This window comes from Python bivittatus, unplaced genomic scaffold (assembly GCF_059951505.1).
Source record: "Python bivittatus isolate LINGU-HERP-01145 unplaced genomic scaffold, Pbiv_v1 ctg000840_np1212, whole genome shotgun sequence".
NCBI lineage: Eukaryota > Metazoa > Chordata > Lepidosauria > Squamata > Pythonidae > Python > Python bivittatus.
This window is the reverse complement of record NW_028277113.1, coordinates 17,897,444-17,914,576: the sequence shown is the minus strand read 5'-3', so window position 1 is coordinate 17,914,576 and position 17,133 is coordinate 17,897,444. Positions and strand designations below refer to the sequence as shown.

General features: G+C 41.0%; 1 long non-coding RNA gene across 2 annotated transcripts in view; it reads right to left on the bottom strand.

The window, feature by feature from the left end:
- LOC148213710 (uncharacterized) overlaps positions 1 to 16,806 on the bottom strand; it is a 31,897-nt gene extending 15,091 nt beyond the window's left edge. Inside the window, exons 1-2 of one of the 2 annotated variants that reach the window (XR_015793996.1) lie at positions 16,499 to 16,806; positions 3,279 to 3,478 (exon numbers count right to left, since the gene is read on the bottom strand). This is a non-coding gene — a long non-coding RNA (uncharacterized LOC148213710). The remainder of the gene's footprint in view (positions 1 to 3,278; positions 3,479 to 16,498) is intronic. The other variant, XR_015793995.1, reaches the window with a different exon arrangement.
- Positions 16,807 to 17,133: the final 327 nt, after the last annotated feature.

Sequence of the window (17,133 nt, the reverse complement as noted above, 5' to 3'; positions counted from 1 at the left end):
ACAAGAAAGGGGTGAGCTGAGGCCAACGTTGTCCATTCAAGTCCTTTCAGTGTGACTATTGAAGTGCTACCCACCCATGGTTAACAGTTTGTACAGAAGAGCCCTTACTGGCTTACTGATTTTGGGCCAGAGATACCTCTCAGTCTGATCTACCTTATGGGATAACTGTCAGCTTTCCCAGGTAAACCAGACAGGAAACACAACCAGATGAGCTAATTCTACTTTATTGTAAGGCTTCATTAACAGAATCTTGCAAGTTTGAAAGTACAATTCTCCCGCCGTCACCTTTACAGACTGATAATTTAGGGACGGTCTCTTCTGAGCCTCTTGCTTCACCCACTATGCAGCTGTGGGCTATGCTCCCTCTTATCTGATTGTTCGCTAGGCAGCATCTCTTTGCCTGGTCTCCTAAGGTCATTCCCACATACCATTACAATAACGTACTATAAGGATCAAAATGGAAGGGGAGCAGGAAAGGTTCATAGACATCATTTGAGTTCCTTGGAGGAAAGATGGACTATCAGTTTAAAAAATTCAATCAATCTTTTGCCATGAATAAATCTGGTGGCCCTAATAAACTGCCATTCTTTCGACTGTATCTTTCTGCTGGAGAAAATATAGGCCTACTTTTCAGGGCTGCTGTTACAAATAGTGTGCTATTGTCTATCAAGTGTTAGGAATTCCTGAAATTCATTCCATAAATTGTGAGGTATATACTACAATATGTAGATTTGGTGCATATTCACAAAATTAAATCCAGTGGAACTGCAAACATGCATAGGGTTGTTCTACAAGTTTTATTATCAGTTTTAGCCCTTGTTTTTTCAACATTGCCTTTTATTACACTGCATTACTATTCAATCTTCATTTCTTTTTTGTTCTGCCTATAATTCTGCCTACACCTTTGACTCCCCTTCTCTTTACCGTTGTGCACTCTCTCTCCCTCTCCCCTCTCAAAAAGGATTTGTAAAAAAGCAAAAACCACTCACTTTGATGACAGTTCCAGCAGTACAAGTCTCAAGTGAAGAAATATTTCCAGTGTCAAAAATAAACACCTTGTGGGGGGGTGCATCAGTTACATTGCTCTGTACTGGTCACAACTTTATATTAATAGAAGGCTATGCTGCTAAAATTACATCCTTCCTTACTATTCCACACTACTCTTAAGGGGGTGGGGGAAAGTTAAACAAAACTCTGAAAACTCAGTAATCTGGAGTTATCCATCTCATCATCTTCACCCCATGCAACCAGCCTATCTAATTCCCAAACAAGCAGAAAATGTAACATGAAGGATCCCCATAGCCAGGAGAAGATAATTCCCTACAGTAAATCTTCCCCCCATGCTAACAGTTCTTTCTGTTCCAAGGTTAACAAGGTGGGATTCTGAACACATGCTTACAAGAGGTCTGCTGGAGTTGGCAGTCTTCACGAGAGTCTCATTATAATCCAGCACTGTCTCAAATGGTTCTCAAATGCGCTGGCAAAGGGGAAAGCATTGTTTATGTTTTCGGGCACTGTGTATCAGTGAGCACACCAATGCATGCAAACACAAGTGTGTGTTTAATTAAATGGTACAACTGTCAAGAATCTGACTTCAAAGGTGATAGGCAGCTGTTTCTTCTAAGGCATTTGTTAAGGCTTTGAATCTTTTGATAAGTATGCTGTTAAGTGCTTTCTGGGTTAGGGCAATGAGAGAGAATAGCTGGCAATGATGCCACTGGATGATAAAGCCAGAATGCAAACTAAATCCTCTGATTCATCAGAATGCACATGGCTTAACAGTAAACCGCCTAGTGCCTGTTCCAGTGTGACTTCTCTCTAAGTTGCATGCAATAACATCAGGCTTTTGAACTGCAGGATATTTCCCTACATCCTAATGCTGAGTGCAAAGAAAGTCTGCACGGGTAGTCTGCTTCTTAAATCAATGTTTAAATTTTATAAGTTAAGAAACTCAAACTCTCCAGCCATAGCAAAGCAGCATGTTTTTCCTCTAGATTTCTAGCCATCTTAAGCCTGCCTGAAGTCTCAGGCATAACAAAAGCATTTAGATATGGCCAAAATTGAAAGTAGTGCAAGTAAGGGGCAAAAATAGGGGAAGCGAATATTTCCAGAGCTTTATAAAGTTTCTTCACCCCTGATAAGGAAATGATCTACAGTTTGTTTGGTTTTAAAACTGTTTGTTATATCAGTAGTAGAAAATGTAGTTATAAGATGAAGCAAGCAAACTTTCAGCTGCAGGTTATATTCCTTCCCACATCTGCATTTGCTGTATTGAATCATATGCAATTATTCAGAGGCTGCCTTAGTGGGGTAGATATATGCTGTCCATAACTAAGCAGAAGTTTGGACTCAGAACTTGCCCTCTAGTATTTATTATTTGATTTACACCCTGCCTTTTATTCATGAACTCAAGGTGGTATACATATTGCTTCCTCGATCCTACATTCCCCCTGCCAACAGTTACCCAGTTGAGTAAGTTGGTCTGAGAGATAATGAGTAGCCCCAAATCGCCAAGTGAGCTTCTGTGGATGGAACCTGGATTCCTTGTGAACTGCTCCCTAGCCCAACCCTTGAACCACTACATCACACTGGCTCTAGTATCTGTGTTGCCCTGAACCCTTTTCCAAAAAGAGGTTAAAAAGTTTAGACCTCTCCGTTCCACTTATATCACTGCACAAACCTCTATAGTCCTAAGAACACTGACAAAATTAAACTCCCTCACTCCTGATGGGTAACCAGTCTTGTGAGTGGCAACCAGTCTTGTGAATGGTTTGATATTTGTCTGCATATACCCTGCAGCATTTTTCTGATTTAAATAACTTCATTTGAAGCTCCTCTGTGTTTCCCCTCAAAGGACAAAAGCTGCTTCAGAGGAGACCTCACTGCAATTTACATTTATTTTTCAGTTTTTTTCAAATCATACCCACAGTTTTGTACTCATTTTTAGTCCAAAATAACTCATATTCTATGCAACAACAAGTAAACAACAGTATTACTGTTTGTATCTGCCTTTCTGCCCAGAAGGCACTCAAGGGGATAACAGGAAGAAATAAACAGTTCAAATGTGATAAAAACAGCTGAAATCATGGTTAACTAGTTCAGGCTGGAAATCCCTGGCTAAAAAAAGCAAATCTTGACTCTTTTCCTAAAAGCAACCATAGTAGCATTTGAGAGCAGCTCTTAAAGAAGTGCATTCTAGAGCTTGGGAACTATAATGGAGAAGTCTTTTTCCTGCATGCCTGAAAAACCGATCTTGGAAAGTGAAAGCATTTTCATACCTTCCAGTAGTCTCTGTTTGACCAAAGCAGTCAGGGCTTTTGGCCGGTTAGTCATCTGAAAAGGGCATCTTTGTACAATCCCAGATGGCTTCTGTGATCCCAGCTGGTTGCTATAGGGGCCGTAGTGCTGAGGAACATTTCAGCAGTAGGAACGAGGGGAAGGGCTGGCGATGGCAATTCCTCACCCCAGTTGCAGTTTTCTTAAAGAAAGACACAACAATGATGCTTTGCCTTTCCTTTCTTTGATGGGCACTGTTGCTGCTTGTCCTTCAGAGATAGGAGCCAATGCAAATTGGAGAGAATGAGAAATGGGCACTGCCACAGGAGATAGATTGATACAGATACATTACAGGCAGTGGCCATGGGACACCAGAAAGTACAGAATGCTCTGGAGTTTGGGTGATGGTTGGTTATATAGTTGTGAATTCAAGGCCCTTTTCAAATACTGTATACTGCCAGGACTTTTCTAATATAGAACAGAGCTCTTAATTAAAAAAAAAAACATATTATTGCACTAGTAATCAAAACATAAACATTGTGACATTGCGTTCAGATTCTTATATTCTTTAGAGGGCAGGAAATTAATGAAGTATCTGCCGGTCCCACCAGATCAAATATGGTAGGCATGCTCCAGCTGTCTTCCCTGAAATCTGGCCATCTAGTCGGACCTTGGAAGCATGCCTTTTCTGTGGCTGCCCCTCCCTTATGGAACACCCTTCCCCTGGTGATTCAGCAGGCTTCTACCTTTTTAGCCTTGGGAAGGCCATCAAGACCTGGGTTTTTACCAAGGTGCTGGGGTAGGGTGAGGATGTCTGGAGTTGGTTGTGGGGCATCCCAAGGGGATGACTGAGGCACCAGCTTTTGTTTGGGTTTTATGGTTTATGGTTTTTATAGTTCTGGGTTTCATTGTTGTTCTGAGCCACCCAGAGTTGTATTTTTAGATAGGCAGCCATACAAATCTTTTAAATAAATAAATAAAATAGAAGCTAACATTTATGTCTCTTGTGAAACATAGCACAGTGACTTCTCAAGATTTAATCATATTCATGATGTAAAGGGGCATGTATAAGATAAGTGTGAAAATTCAAGAGTTTAACATTCTCCCAAGCATTGATGAGCTCTTGGTCCAATCCACACATTTCAGTGATAGAGCAGTGACTGCAGAACGTTTTCCCCCAGGGCTTTATCCTGCAAAGTAATTTGCCATTTTTGGAAAAGGCAGTCTCAGTAACCTGGTAGGCAGTTAACTCTTCACTAATTATTTGGGTTGGGGGAATTTTTGGCTTAGAACAGGTGTAAGTCCTCAAATTTTGCTATTCTAAGATGTTTGGGCTAGAAATAAATCACTTAAGAATTACAGTTTAATCTTGATATAAAATATAACAAGGATAAAAATCTACCTTTATTTTAAAAAAGGGATAAGCTTCACTAACTGAACTTCTAACTATATACTATGCTAGAGACATGCCAAAGAATATTAATACATACTGCTTCACACCATGCTGGCAAAGATCTGAGAGAGACACAGATATTTTCAGAACAAACCAGTTCCAATTATCAATAGTCAGTGTCAATGAATCATCAATATCCAATAATAGTTTTCAATAGGTGCAGAAATTAAGAGGTTTGGCCATTTCAAATGTATTATCCCCCCAAACCATTAAAATTCATGACCCCCCAGGTTGCTTGTGATCCTGCTGGGTGGTCAAGACCCATCCAGAGAAACCCTGACATAGGGCACTGTACTCTTATATTGGGAAACACTACTTCAGCCCCAGTGACTAATGTCTTGTTCTGTTAAATCTATCCCTTCAGAACCTGAGAGACAGACTTTGTGCTGGAGGGTGGGTGGATGGATAAATAAATAAATACAATCTGTGCTGCACACTGTGTACAGCCCATTCATTAAATCTTTGCTGTATTTCTCATCTAGTTATGTTGAAGGTATACATCTTTAAGGGCCCTCTTCTGATGACCACAATATCTGAGTAGATGCTTATTCTGATAGCTAGGCCTCATGCTATTTATAAGTTCTAAGACAAACATCAGATTAACATTTTAAATTTTGTCCAAAAAATAAAAAATCAAAATCTTCTCCCCAAACTGCCTCATTCATGGTCATTCTAACTAATCACATAAGGTGCAGTGGTGATTCTTCATGTAACTTTAATAACTCCAATTTATATTTGCTTGTTCCGCCTACACCCTTCCTTCCCCATGTCTTTTTCTTTCAAGAAGGTCAGAATAGGGTCTTATGTTTTCTGGAGTATTTATTAACACAGAACCATCCTAACTGTGTCCATTCATCTCAGCCGATAATCATAAGCTACTGCATAATCTATTAAGAACTTGAAAAGATTCTGAGAAACAGAAGTGAGAGAGAGATTGAGGCAAAATGTACTTGACCAAGAATTCCATCATACAGAGCTGAGGGTCGATTATTGTCATCCACTTCAAACAGAAGCTTCGTAGTTTTTCCTTTTGTGGTGATGAATCTTTCCATGACAAGTGGTGATGAAACACTTGAAAAACTTGCTCACTCAGCCTGTCACAGTTTGATGTCCCTTGGAATCTCCCAATGTGAAACCAGTTTGCATACTTGCAGAACTCTGAGGGTGAACTGTGATCTCTCTCTGCCCTTGCTCCGTTCCATTAAAAATGCTAATATTGTCCCCATCCCACTTCCATAATATGGGATAATTAATATTGTGCATGTCTCTCTCTCTGCAGCTGGTCTACCCACTTTAAAAAACAACAAAAAACAACAACTCTCCAGCTGCTTTCAAGCTGTTTTCTTTTGAATTTGCCACAATACTGAGACTCCCTCTCGCATCACAGATTTATTTCTTAGGTTATATACAAAGTTGTATCAGGGAAAGCAAATGGAGTTGCTTCCCTCTGATTGCCACAGTAACACCAGCTCTGATCACATTAAGAAGATGAAAAGGTTTGGTATAGGATTTTCCCCAGCTTCTGTTTCTGTTTCAGCAGTAAGAATAAGAGTTGTTCTGTTCAGTCTGGTCCTGGCGTCCCAGATTTCTTCTTTGAGGAAAAATGAGTACCATTTAAAATGGAAGAGAGGTATTGTGGGGGAGTGCAAAATATGGATTGGTCCCTCTGTTAGACCTGTTGGATAAGTAATCACCTTTTATGTACTCAGGAAAACAATACTTACTACCACCTAATGCTAAGTATTCAAAACCATTCAAAACCGGTTCTGTGCAAAGCTGCAGGCAAGAACGTATTACATCTTGAATGGGGAACTGCCATAGCTCATTAGAGAGCAAAGATTTGGAATGCAAATAGTCCTGGGCACAATTCCTCCCACCCCCAAATGCAACTAGGAAAAGCTCCTGAAGAACTGCAGGTGGTCAGCATCAGCAGGATTGAGCATGCCAATGACATGACATGACATGACATGACATGACATGACATGACATGACATGACATGACATGACGGAAGGCAGATTCCTAGGTTCTGACCCAGTCCAGAGTTGCATTTTGTGTGTGTTGTTGTTGCTGTTGTTTGACTTCTAAAGCCTGCAAGACATGTGGCTAGTGAGGCAGTGAAGAATTAAGGGGTAATATGGACTTGCTCCTGCAGACATCAGGAATGAGGGATGTCTTGATGGACCAGTACAACACAACAACAGCAATGGGTGTGTTCATCCTTCTAAAGGCATAATGACCTACATTTGCCCTTTATTTCAAAAATGTGAAAAAGCATGTAACTTAGCAGTTTTGCTACCAAATTTCAGGAGCATACATTTGCTGCGCTCCCTTGAAGATAAACAGGTAGTCCCCGGGTTAAGAATGCCCAAGTTACAGATGACTCATAGTTAAAAACAGAGCCTATTGTAGCAAAATCTGAGTTAAATACACAATGTCCATGGACTCCCTATATTTACAGTCAGAATATTAATGAGTGTGTGATAAAGGTGCAATTTTATCAACGAAAAGGCAAGCTGAATGCTTGTCATACATACAAGCTTAGAGTAACTCATGAAAAAGAGAAGGTCAGATGAAACATCAACTTATTGGTCTGTTCTCTGCCATTTACACTAGGTGTAAAAATATTGCTACCTTAGCTTGCTATGTGTCACTTTACTACCTATCTAATAGGAAAGTCCTGAAAAGTAAATATTAACTTCTGGACATTTAAGCCTATGCTCAATGATAGCTAGACTGATAACTCAAATAATAACAGCAGTAGCAATAATTAACTAAACATGTCAATAGGTTTGCCATATAGTTCAAGTGGAGAAAGGAAAGTGAACTTTAGTTTGAATGTTTTCTCCTTCTCTTCCTCCTTCTATCATTACTGCAACGATCAGAAAAGAGGAAACACTTATTAAAAACATAAGCCTTAACAATGATAACTGTATAACGTAATCCCTTTTTCTGTTAAGCATTTATTTCAACATATTTTATTGGGTTTTTTAAAAGTACAAAAGATAACTGTTCAAAATAGAACCAACCCCATACATTTCATTCCAAAGTGCTGAAAAAAATCTATGTATTTTTTTTAAAGCTAAATAATTTTTATTTATTTATTAAACTTACATGGCTGCCCAACGCACACATGGTGACTCCAAGCAGCTTACAGAATTAAAATCCACAATACAAAAAGCCAATCAACCCCCCCCCCTCCACAGGGGCTACAAACAATCAAATCAACCACCTGATCGGCTCCATATCAAGCAAAAGGGAAAAAAGAAAGACCCTACACCAATGTTTCTCAGCCTTGGCAACTTTAAGATATGTGGACTTCAACTCCCAGAATTCCCCAGCCAGCCAAGGTTGAGAAACACTGCCTTACACCAAAAATATCCAAAAACTAAAATATATTGATTTCTCCCTACTTTTCTATAATATGAAAAATAGTAATATATTTCTACAAAACACTGCAAACCAGTTATCAGACAACAGATTCAACCTCAGCTGTATGGAACTATACTGTCCAATCTTGCCTTTCTGACAATGGATTGCTCCAATTAGAGCTGACAGATTTCTTTAAACCAATCTTTTTTAGCTTTTGAGATTGGTGCATACAGTTCAAGATTCTTCAGTTCTTCATAAACATATCCACTAATGTTCCCTTGAATTTCTTATAACTCTAACATAGGAAGGAGGATAACCAATCTTTGTTTAAACTTCTGTTGAGGAGTCGAATAGACCTGAAAGATAAATGTTTGTTGGATTAACATGGTTTTTTAATAATCAAACTGGGAATTATAAACTTTATAAACCCTGAGATTCCCTAGCTCTCCAGAGTAGCCACTTCTTGTCTATTCGTTTGGATCCAGATTTGTCACTGATGGAGGCCAACAGAAAGGAGATGGATGTTGCTCTGCTGGGTCTGGGGGAGCATCCAGAGCATAATAAGATTATTCTCCCCTCACCTCCTCATGGACCTTCACCCTTAATTAATCAGACTCTACCCTGCTTAGCTTCCAAGCCTGAGCAGAGCCAGCCAGAAATTGCCATGTGTTGACAGAGCTTGAAACACATACAGACCTACATAGGCTGTGCAATTCTTGGAAGCTGTCCTTCAGTTAGACAGAGATCTGAGCAAAGTGCATTTATAAGGTGAAGGGTGCCCTGCTTCAATTGCTTAGCCATTCCTCCCCCTAAATACATGCATGTACACACATCTTCTCTCCCTCTCCTGATACAAGCGTCTGCTCTAAGGATTGTCCAAGAAGATACACCGTGCAACCACATCATGCCTCTTATCTCAACATTCTTTTACCCATAAAATTACATTGCACCCCATATGCTCAATAGAGGCTGGATTCCGAGCTGCTCTATACGCCAGATTTCCCGCTGTGATACCAGCGCCTGTCTCCTAGCATGTGATGTCTCGAGGCTTTCACACAACAGCAATCTTGCCACTAGCATTCTCCTGCCCGTCATCTTCCGTTCTGGCCAGGGCTGTTTTTGAAGCCTCGATATAACCATTGTTAGACTTTGACTGTCTTCCCCCCCACCCTTGCTGCCAGCAGAGTCTTTTACATATTAGCAGCTATTACTCCTACTGCGTCAGGCCACTTAATTGGGCTCTGCCAGCATTGATTCCCAACCTCTGTTCTGTTCCCCCCTTCCCTTCATGACCATTGAGAGGGGTGTGCTGAATCCATTGTGTTTTCTGCATTTGAATGGAGCAGGTAAATGCCTGGGCTTCAGGTTTGGTTAATTGGAAGGGGTTCATGGTTTTGAACTAAGGGGCAAGCTTAATCAGGGATAAGGACAGGAGGGTGGGGGGAAGGCAATTCTTTTCTTTATGAAAAATGCAGGACCTCCCCACAATAATTCCTCTTCAGCTGCTGCCTCACAGATGGACCTTTTAATTGAATTTTCTTACAGGCCTGAGGGAGGAAGTTCATTTCAGGTCAGGTGAGAGAACTGAAGTGAAGCTAATGGCTGTAGTTTCTTTTCAGTGGGAGCAGAGGAAAAGTGTGTTGTTTTGTTTGTTCCCCTTGTGCTGAAAATTTTCAATTAAAAAACCCAAATAAAACAAACACACAGAAGCACAATGGTTTCTAAATGTGACGTGGTTTCCTTTCCTGTGTAAGTGGCATCAAGATCATTTACTGCAGAGACAATAGCCACTTGGTGTTCCTATGGATGTTAAGATGCTGTATTTTTAAGCTTGCAGGTATCAAATTTGATCGGCCCTCGGTGTCCCAGGCCACGCTGGCTGGCTGGGATTATAGGGATTGTACTCCTACACTGGAAGATACCCATTCAGGAAAAGACGAACCATAGAACAATATGGTTCTGTTTCATATCCCGTGGTGCAAATGCATCAGGGGAGAGGTGGACAATCTTACGATGAAAAAGCTTGCTCGGAGGCCACGGTATTTACAGCTTACAGTGAATCTCTTCTCATTCACACATACCATTGCCTAAGTCCTCTCCGCTCTCCACGTTCAGAATCCGTAAAGGGAAGTAAAGGGCTGTTCCCTACGTGCACCTAGCCATGACACAACCTCTGTCTTCTGTCATGCCCTCATGATGATGCCTTCATCTCATCCCCAACCCATACCTGAGGCAGCTTAAAATCATCCTTGATTATTCTGCTGCTGAACTGGGGCTTTCTGCTTTAAGCAGGCAAGAAACTGCAGCAGTTTTGCTCTAAATGCAGTCTGGTGCATTCACTAACAGCTCAGTCGGTGTCACAGTATGGGAACCCCTGGGGTGAAATCAGCCCAGCAACTATTGCCTACTTCAGGCTGGTTTGGTCATGCCCCCTCCCCTTCTGCCCCTGGCCATGATCTTCCATTGCGGTTCAGCTTTGGGCAGCGTGAGGATCTGATTCTATGGACACTCTCCCATATCCACCAAGTCTCCAGCTTAGATTCCTGGACCAGCCTGAAAGCAGCTGACTGTGGTGGCGGTGTGCAGGCTGTGAGGGAAAGCAGGAGAAAGCTGGCTGTCTCCTGCTTCAGGGCACAACTCCTTCACTGTGCCTATCAGCTGCTCATATTTAAATCTAGCCTATCAATGGCAGACAAAGGGGGAGGATTTCTCCCGCTTCGCTGCACAATCCCTCATCCCCAGTGCCTGTCAGCTATTTTATGGACTTGCTGAAAGGGGCTGGCATAAAAAAGCATCTCTCTCTCTCTTTGCCATGTATCCCAATCCAGATAGTCCAAGGATCAGCTGCCAGGGCTGAGAGGCAAGAGAAGTGGGGCAGTCTCCACAACCCTGAAGCTTTCCTGCTGACCCACAATTTCGCTGCTAACCTCAGTCTAATCTGTGGGATGTGAGAAGGCTGCCCACTAAGGGAGGCAGCTCCCAGGGAACCCCACCCACTTCTTAGATCAACTGCTTTAGCACCAGGTTTTGATAGATGGCTGAACCCAAGGACCTAGCCTTCTGTCAAAACCATCCTCTGATCACACTCCCTCTGAAACGGCCATGAGAAGAAAGATATATTCATACTGTTTCCAAAGGAGACAGCCATTCCCAATCACAACAAGTCCCACAGAGGGCATAAAACAAACCAGACAAGGAATCAACAGGAACATATGCAAGGAACTCAGGCACATCGGTGGCATCCTGGGCACACAGTCAGGATTGGCAGGACAGCCTCCCGTATCATGTCTATAGGTCATCCAAGCAGTTCCCTTAAACCAGTGTTGTCCAAACTTGGCCACTTTAAGATGAGTGGACTTCAACTCCCAGAATTCCCCAGCCAGCATGGCTGGCTGGGGAATTCTGGGAGTTGAAGTCCACTCATCTTAAAGTGGCCAAGTTTGGACAACACTGCCTTAAACAGAGTTGTTTACAGCAAGGTTTTTCCATTGTGTTCCACAGAATTGTAGGGTCCCACAAGAACTTGATGGCATTCTCTGAGAGATTAAGAACAAGAGGCAAAAAGCTCATTTGAATGCAGCCAATTTAGCCCTAGCTAAATTGATCTGGGAATTTAAAAAAAAAAATAACAGTAACTAACAGGTTCTGCATTCTGAAAAAGTTTGAAGACCCCTGGTTTAGAGCATCATTTCTGGTTTACCTTCAGGAGCATATGAGAATGTATGGGAATTTTTTCAGAGCTTAGGCACAATATATGTCACCAAGTTTATTTCTCAATCAGTTCCATTGTTGATGAACATACGTTCAAGAGGTGTACTTGTAAATAGCCTGATGGGGTGGCTTGGTCACCCTCTAGCCAGAGGACACTGAGAAGGTGTGTTCAACAGTGGAATTCTGAATTGGGACTGGGACTTTTTCAGCTGCTTTCTCCCCAGCTCTTTTTCTTGGAGAGCTAGGTAGGCAAAATGGGGCAACTGATTGGATTTGGGTGTTGCCATTGGGTGGAGTTAATTTAATACTAGGTGAGACTCAGTTTCTTTTGGGCTAAGTGTAACTCCTAATTCCTTCTTGATGTTCCTGAGGATCTAATGCCCACATTAACCCAGTTAAACTGTGTCATATGAGCTATCCCTCCATCTGATAGCTGACTGTGTCCTTTATGGCTCACTGACATCAGCATCATGCCTGCCAAGTGTCCTGGCCAATTAGGAACTACACACCTTCCTGCTGGTAACAGAGCCATTTGGTATTGACCATGCTACCTCTTACACTAGAAAGGATGTGGGAGCCCCCTCCCTGTCAGTCATTGCTTAATAACAGCCAAGTATTACTTTCTGCATCTCCCAATTTCAGCAACACTAAAATTATTTGCAGCATCTCTAAGAGCTTCCTTAGGTCTGACCTTCACATGATCAAGAGACATTAGCTTTTGCTTTAAAAATCCATCATCGAAGTCCAAAGTCAAACTTACAGCATCATATGTTGGTGTAGTCACATAATGCTAAACCAAGATTTTTAAACCAAGATCTATGAACAAGCTGGCTTGTACATAACAGGTATGCTCATAACTCTAAACCATAAAGGGTGGGTTCATCTATCCTGCTGATGGAAAAGGGAAGCAAACACAGAGGTGTGCAACCTTTCAGACTGAGGGCTGAATTTGCATTTGTGTAGTGTCCCATGGATCATACTTCAAAAAGTAAGCATGTTTTTCACTTTAATTTAAACATAATTATCATTATATTAATTAGAGGTAGTCCGTATGTAATCATTTTCTACCTTTTCATTACATAAAAAATAATTCAGCAACAGCTTTTTAAGGTCTTTGGGGGCTGAATTCAAGGATTTACGGAAGCATAGGCTGTGTATCCCAGTTTCACTGAAATAGGCCATATACTGTAGCAGAGTATACAGTATGTATATGTAGCAGATGTTGTAGGCTAGTCTTCCAGTCTAGACCTTATAGCAGGAAAACCAGAGTTAAAAAGACTTTCTTTAGCATCTCCTTTAAAAGTATCTGTGTGGGAGAGCCTGCAGCATTTTTAGGTAATTGGTAAATTGAATGTTCCATTGCAATTTACCCTTCCATAGCTTAAAACCATTCACTTATTAGCTTTGCAGACGATACGAAGCTGGGAGGGATGGCTAATATTTTAGAGGAGAGAGACAAGATTAAAAAAGATTTAGATAGGCTTGAGCGATGACTGACATGAACAGGATGGAATTAAACAGGAAGAAATGTAATGTTCTGCATCTATGCAGAAAAAATGAAAGGCAAAAGTATAGGATAGGGGGACTCCTGGCTTGGCAGTAATACATATGAAAGGGATCTGGGAGTCCTGGTCGCCCACAATTTCAACATGTGCGAGCAGTGCGATGCAGCTGCTAAACAGCCAAATGCTATTGTGGATTGCATTAACAGAAACACAGAGTCCAAATCACTGGAAGGAACTCCACTCTGCCCAGGCCAGATTCCACTTGGAATACTGTGTCCAATTCTGGGCATCACAGATCAAAAAGGACCGGGAAAAATTGCAGTGAGTTTAGAAGAGGGGTACCAAGACAGTGAAGGTTTAGAAACCAAGTCCTATGAGGAACAGAGCAGTTAAAGGATCTGGGTATGTTTAGCCTACAAAAGAGATAACTGAAGATTTGCCACATAGAAGAGGAAGTAGACTTATTCTTGATAGTCCATAAAGCAGAACCAGAACCAGTGGATTAAAGCTACAAGGAAGTAGGTTCAGGTGATACATTAGGAGGAACTTCTTAATTTTACAGGCTGTCAATGCCACATGAAGTGGTAAGCTCTTCTTCACTGGAGGTCTTCAAAGAGAGGCTGGATGGTAATCTGTCAGAAATGTTCTAATCAGCGGGCCCTGCACTGAGCAAGGGGTTGGACTAGTTGGCCTCTAAGATCCTTTCAAATCTGTGATTCTATGATTTTGTGATTTCATTCTGGTCTTTGCCCTGTTCACACCTCTTCTGATAGGAAGGCAATCTGTTCCACTCCTGCTCTTTCAGCCAATCATATTCCGCCCCACTGACAGTCAGCTGCAGACAGAAAGCACCAGTCTCCCTGAACCTCTGTCTACAGAAGCTTATTTATGCAAAAAGTGGTGAATAATCTGCCATGGTAGTTTGACCAAAGAGAGCTCCAGTTCCTTCTAGCACTCAGCTCTATATAATGACATCTTTCCTTGTGTCTTCCAACACCTAGCAATAGTGAGTTTATTTTAAACTTTCTGGAACACAAGGAAGAATTCTAGGGAGGCTTGTGTAGACAGTTCTGTGGACAGTTTTATACCTGTGGAGACAAGCTTTTATTTGGTTTGGAGGGAAAAGACTATAGAGGGTGCTCTTTAGTGCTTTTTATTACTGTTGTCTTTGCTCACTCACTTTTGAGAGTTCCAGATAGAAACAAAGGTAACAAGCTATTGGCATCCTGCTGTGAACCAAAAGAACTGCCTTGAGGATCTGGCGTCAGATGCGCCCAGTCAACCGTGGCACTGAGACCGATGGGCAGATGCTGCCCTGTAGAAGGAGCAGGAAGGAGGCTTGACCTGAAAATTTCAGCTACTACATATGCTATATCTGGAGATAGAAGACTGCCCTTTGGAAAGGCAAGAAACACATAATACTGAATGGACTCGACTTTACTAAGACACTCATGTTATTAAACTTGCTAGGATCACTTTCAGCTTTCATGAAAACACTGCTAACTGTTCTTTTGTTTATTTAAATTAAATATGAAGCCATACCCAGGGCCCAGCTTTCTTGCCAAGAAATATATTGATTGATACTTTTACAGTATTGATATTATCTTAATTAAAAAAAGTGAATGAATAATGTGAAACCACAGTCCCCCAGAACAATCCAGTTACTATGATTACAGATTGTTATTGCTTATCTTTTGCAATTGTACATATCATTTTTAAAGAGGAGGGGGATTGCACAAAACTAACAATAGTTATTAGCTGCAGTGGCTTCTCTTATTTGTTTGTTGGTTTGTTTATTTATTTCAATATTTGACACCTGTTTTATGACAATCAGATTCATTACCATAAACAGATAGGTAGTGTACAATTAGGAAAAGCAATACAACACCAGAACAATAAAATGTTAAAAGCACGACCATATTAGAACAATAACAACCTCGAAAAAACTTGAAGATGCTTAATACAAAATATACAAAATTGTAATAAGATTTAGTGAGTAAACTTACAGTCAGTAAGACCTCAACGCTTAGGTCTTCCAAGGAAAGTTAAAGTCAAGGTCACCCTAGTCTCTTGGTGAAGGGCATTCCATAATCAAGATCTCTCGGCTGAGAAAGTTCTTCATGCTTGATCAAGTGCACCCACACAGACACACATATATGCAGGGTCCCCTTCAAATATCAATATCCTCCAACCATTGAAATCCCACTCCTTAAATTTGGACTGGAGTCCTGTTGGCTGCTAGTACAATTCTTTTAAAATGAATGAGTTATTTTCTGTAAGTGATTTTCCTAACTGCTGTAAGCAGTCCTCATTCTGGAGTAGCAGCAACTTTTGTGTTTTTCAGAGGCAGCCCCTAACTCTAACTTATTACAATAATCTAGACAAGAGGTTACTGCTGAATTCAGCTACTGTGTCTAGAGTATCCAGAATGACTGCAGCCAGCAAGTCAACATAGGGGGCAGAAAAGCACTTGCGGCAATCAAAGCTTCTTGAGCCTCCAACAACAAAGATTAATCTAGGAGGACTCTCAAGATACGTATGTGCTCCTTCAAGTAGAGTCAACCCATCAGTCTATTATATGAGGTCTCCAGGATGTATAGGAGTCCCTGGGATGTAGCAGCAGCATAGAAAAGAAAACAAGGGTCCTCATGTGGCTTTGTGGACTTTCAGAAAACTGAATGCAGGTTGAACGATGGGGTTTAGTACTTCTTATGTATTTAATACTTTAGTTTCAAATACAACTTACTGAGATGTGTGACACTACTAAACATCACTGCTTCTGAATCGTATGTCTGGATGCCTAAATATTTCCATCCTGTCTATTGGTCAAAGAAAACAAACTGCATTTTAAAACAATACAATACTTGTTTTTTTTAAAAAAAATAGAACAGCAAATAATAAAACAAATACTCATACTAGCAATCTGGCATTCGGAAGTTGTGTCAGTAAGGAAACCATCACTTACTAGCATGCCATTTACCAAGTGTCCATCATTTTCATAATAATTAGCATATATTACTTACTTGTTTCTTTATTTATAGCATTTGAATGCCACCCTCAACAACTCTGAGCACTTAAAAAGACAGCATAAAACATGCATAAAAGAACTTTAAATGCATTAAACACAAAACTATGGTAGTTACATTTATAAGCCCAGATGATACATGCATTTTGAGCACCCACCTGTATTGCTCTGCCCCATCCTAGCAGGGTTAGATCACAGATTTGTTTGGATTCAGAAGCAATGATCACACAGTCTGAAGACATAAGGCTTTATTCCAAGGTAGCAAGAAAATAACAATAATATAAGGTGAGCAGAAATCAAAGAATATTAAAAAATACAATAAGACACTAAGACAAAGAAAGACCTTATGCCCTTTCTGCCAGTTAGGAAACCCCAGTGAGATGACAGCAGGCAGACTCCTTCAAAGCCAGCAAATATGCAGTACCCTCCCAGTTAGGTCTGCATTGAAGTTCCATCCCATGGGGGTTTCTGACCTCCTTATATAGGCTCTGAACCATAATTAAGCTCTGCTGCTTTTTAATGGCCTCATCTTACTGGATTTTACCAAGTCTTATCTTATCTCGCAATGCTTTGCTTTCCTGCCAGGAAGGAGACCATCAAGGCTCAAGGTTGAAGAGTCCTGCCAAGAATGAAACCATCAACGTTAAGGAGTTCTTGTTTATATCAGGTGGCGATGAGACTATCTCAAGGTTAAAGAGTATCTGTTTTTCAAGGTTAATTGGACTGAAGATGAGAACAATCATCCTACTCTACACAGGTGTCTTACCAAGGACAAGGCAGGACAAAGTATAAC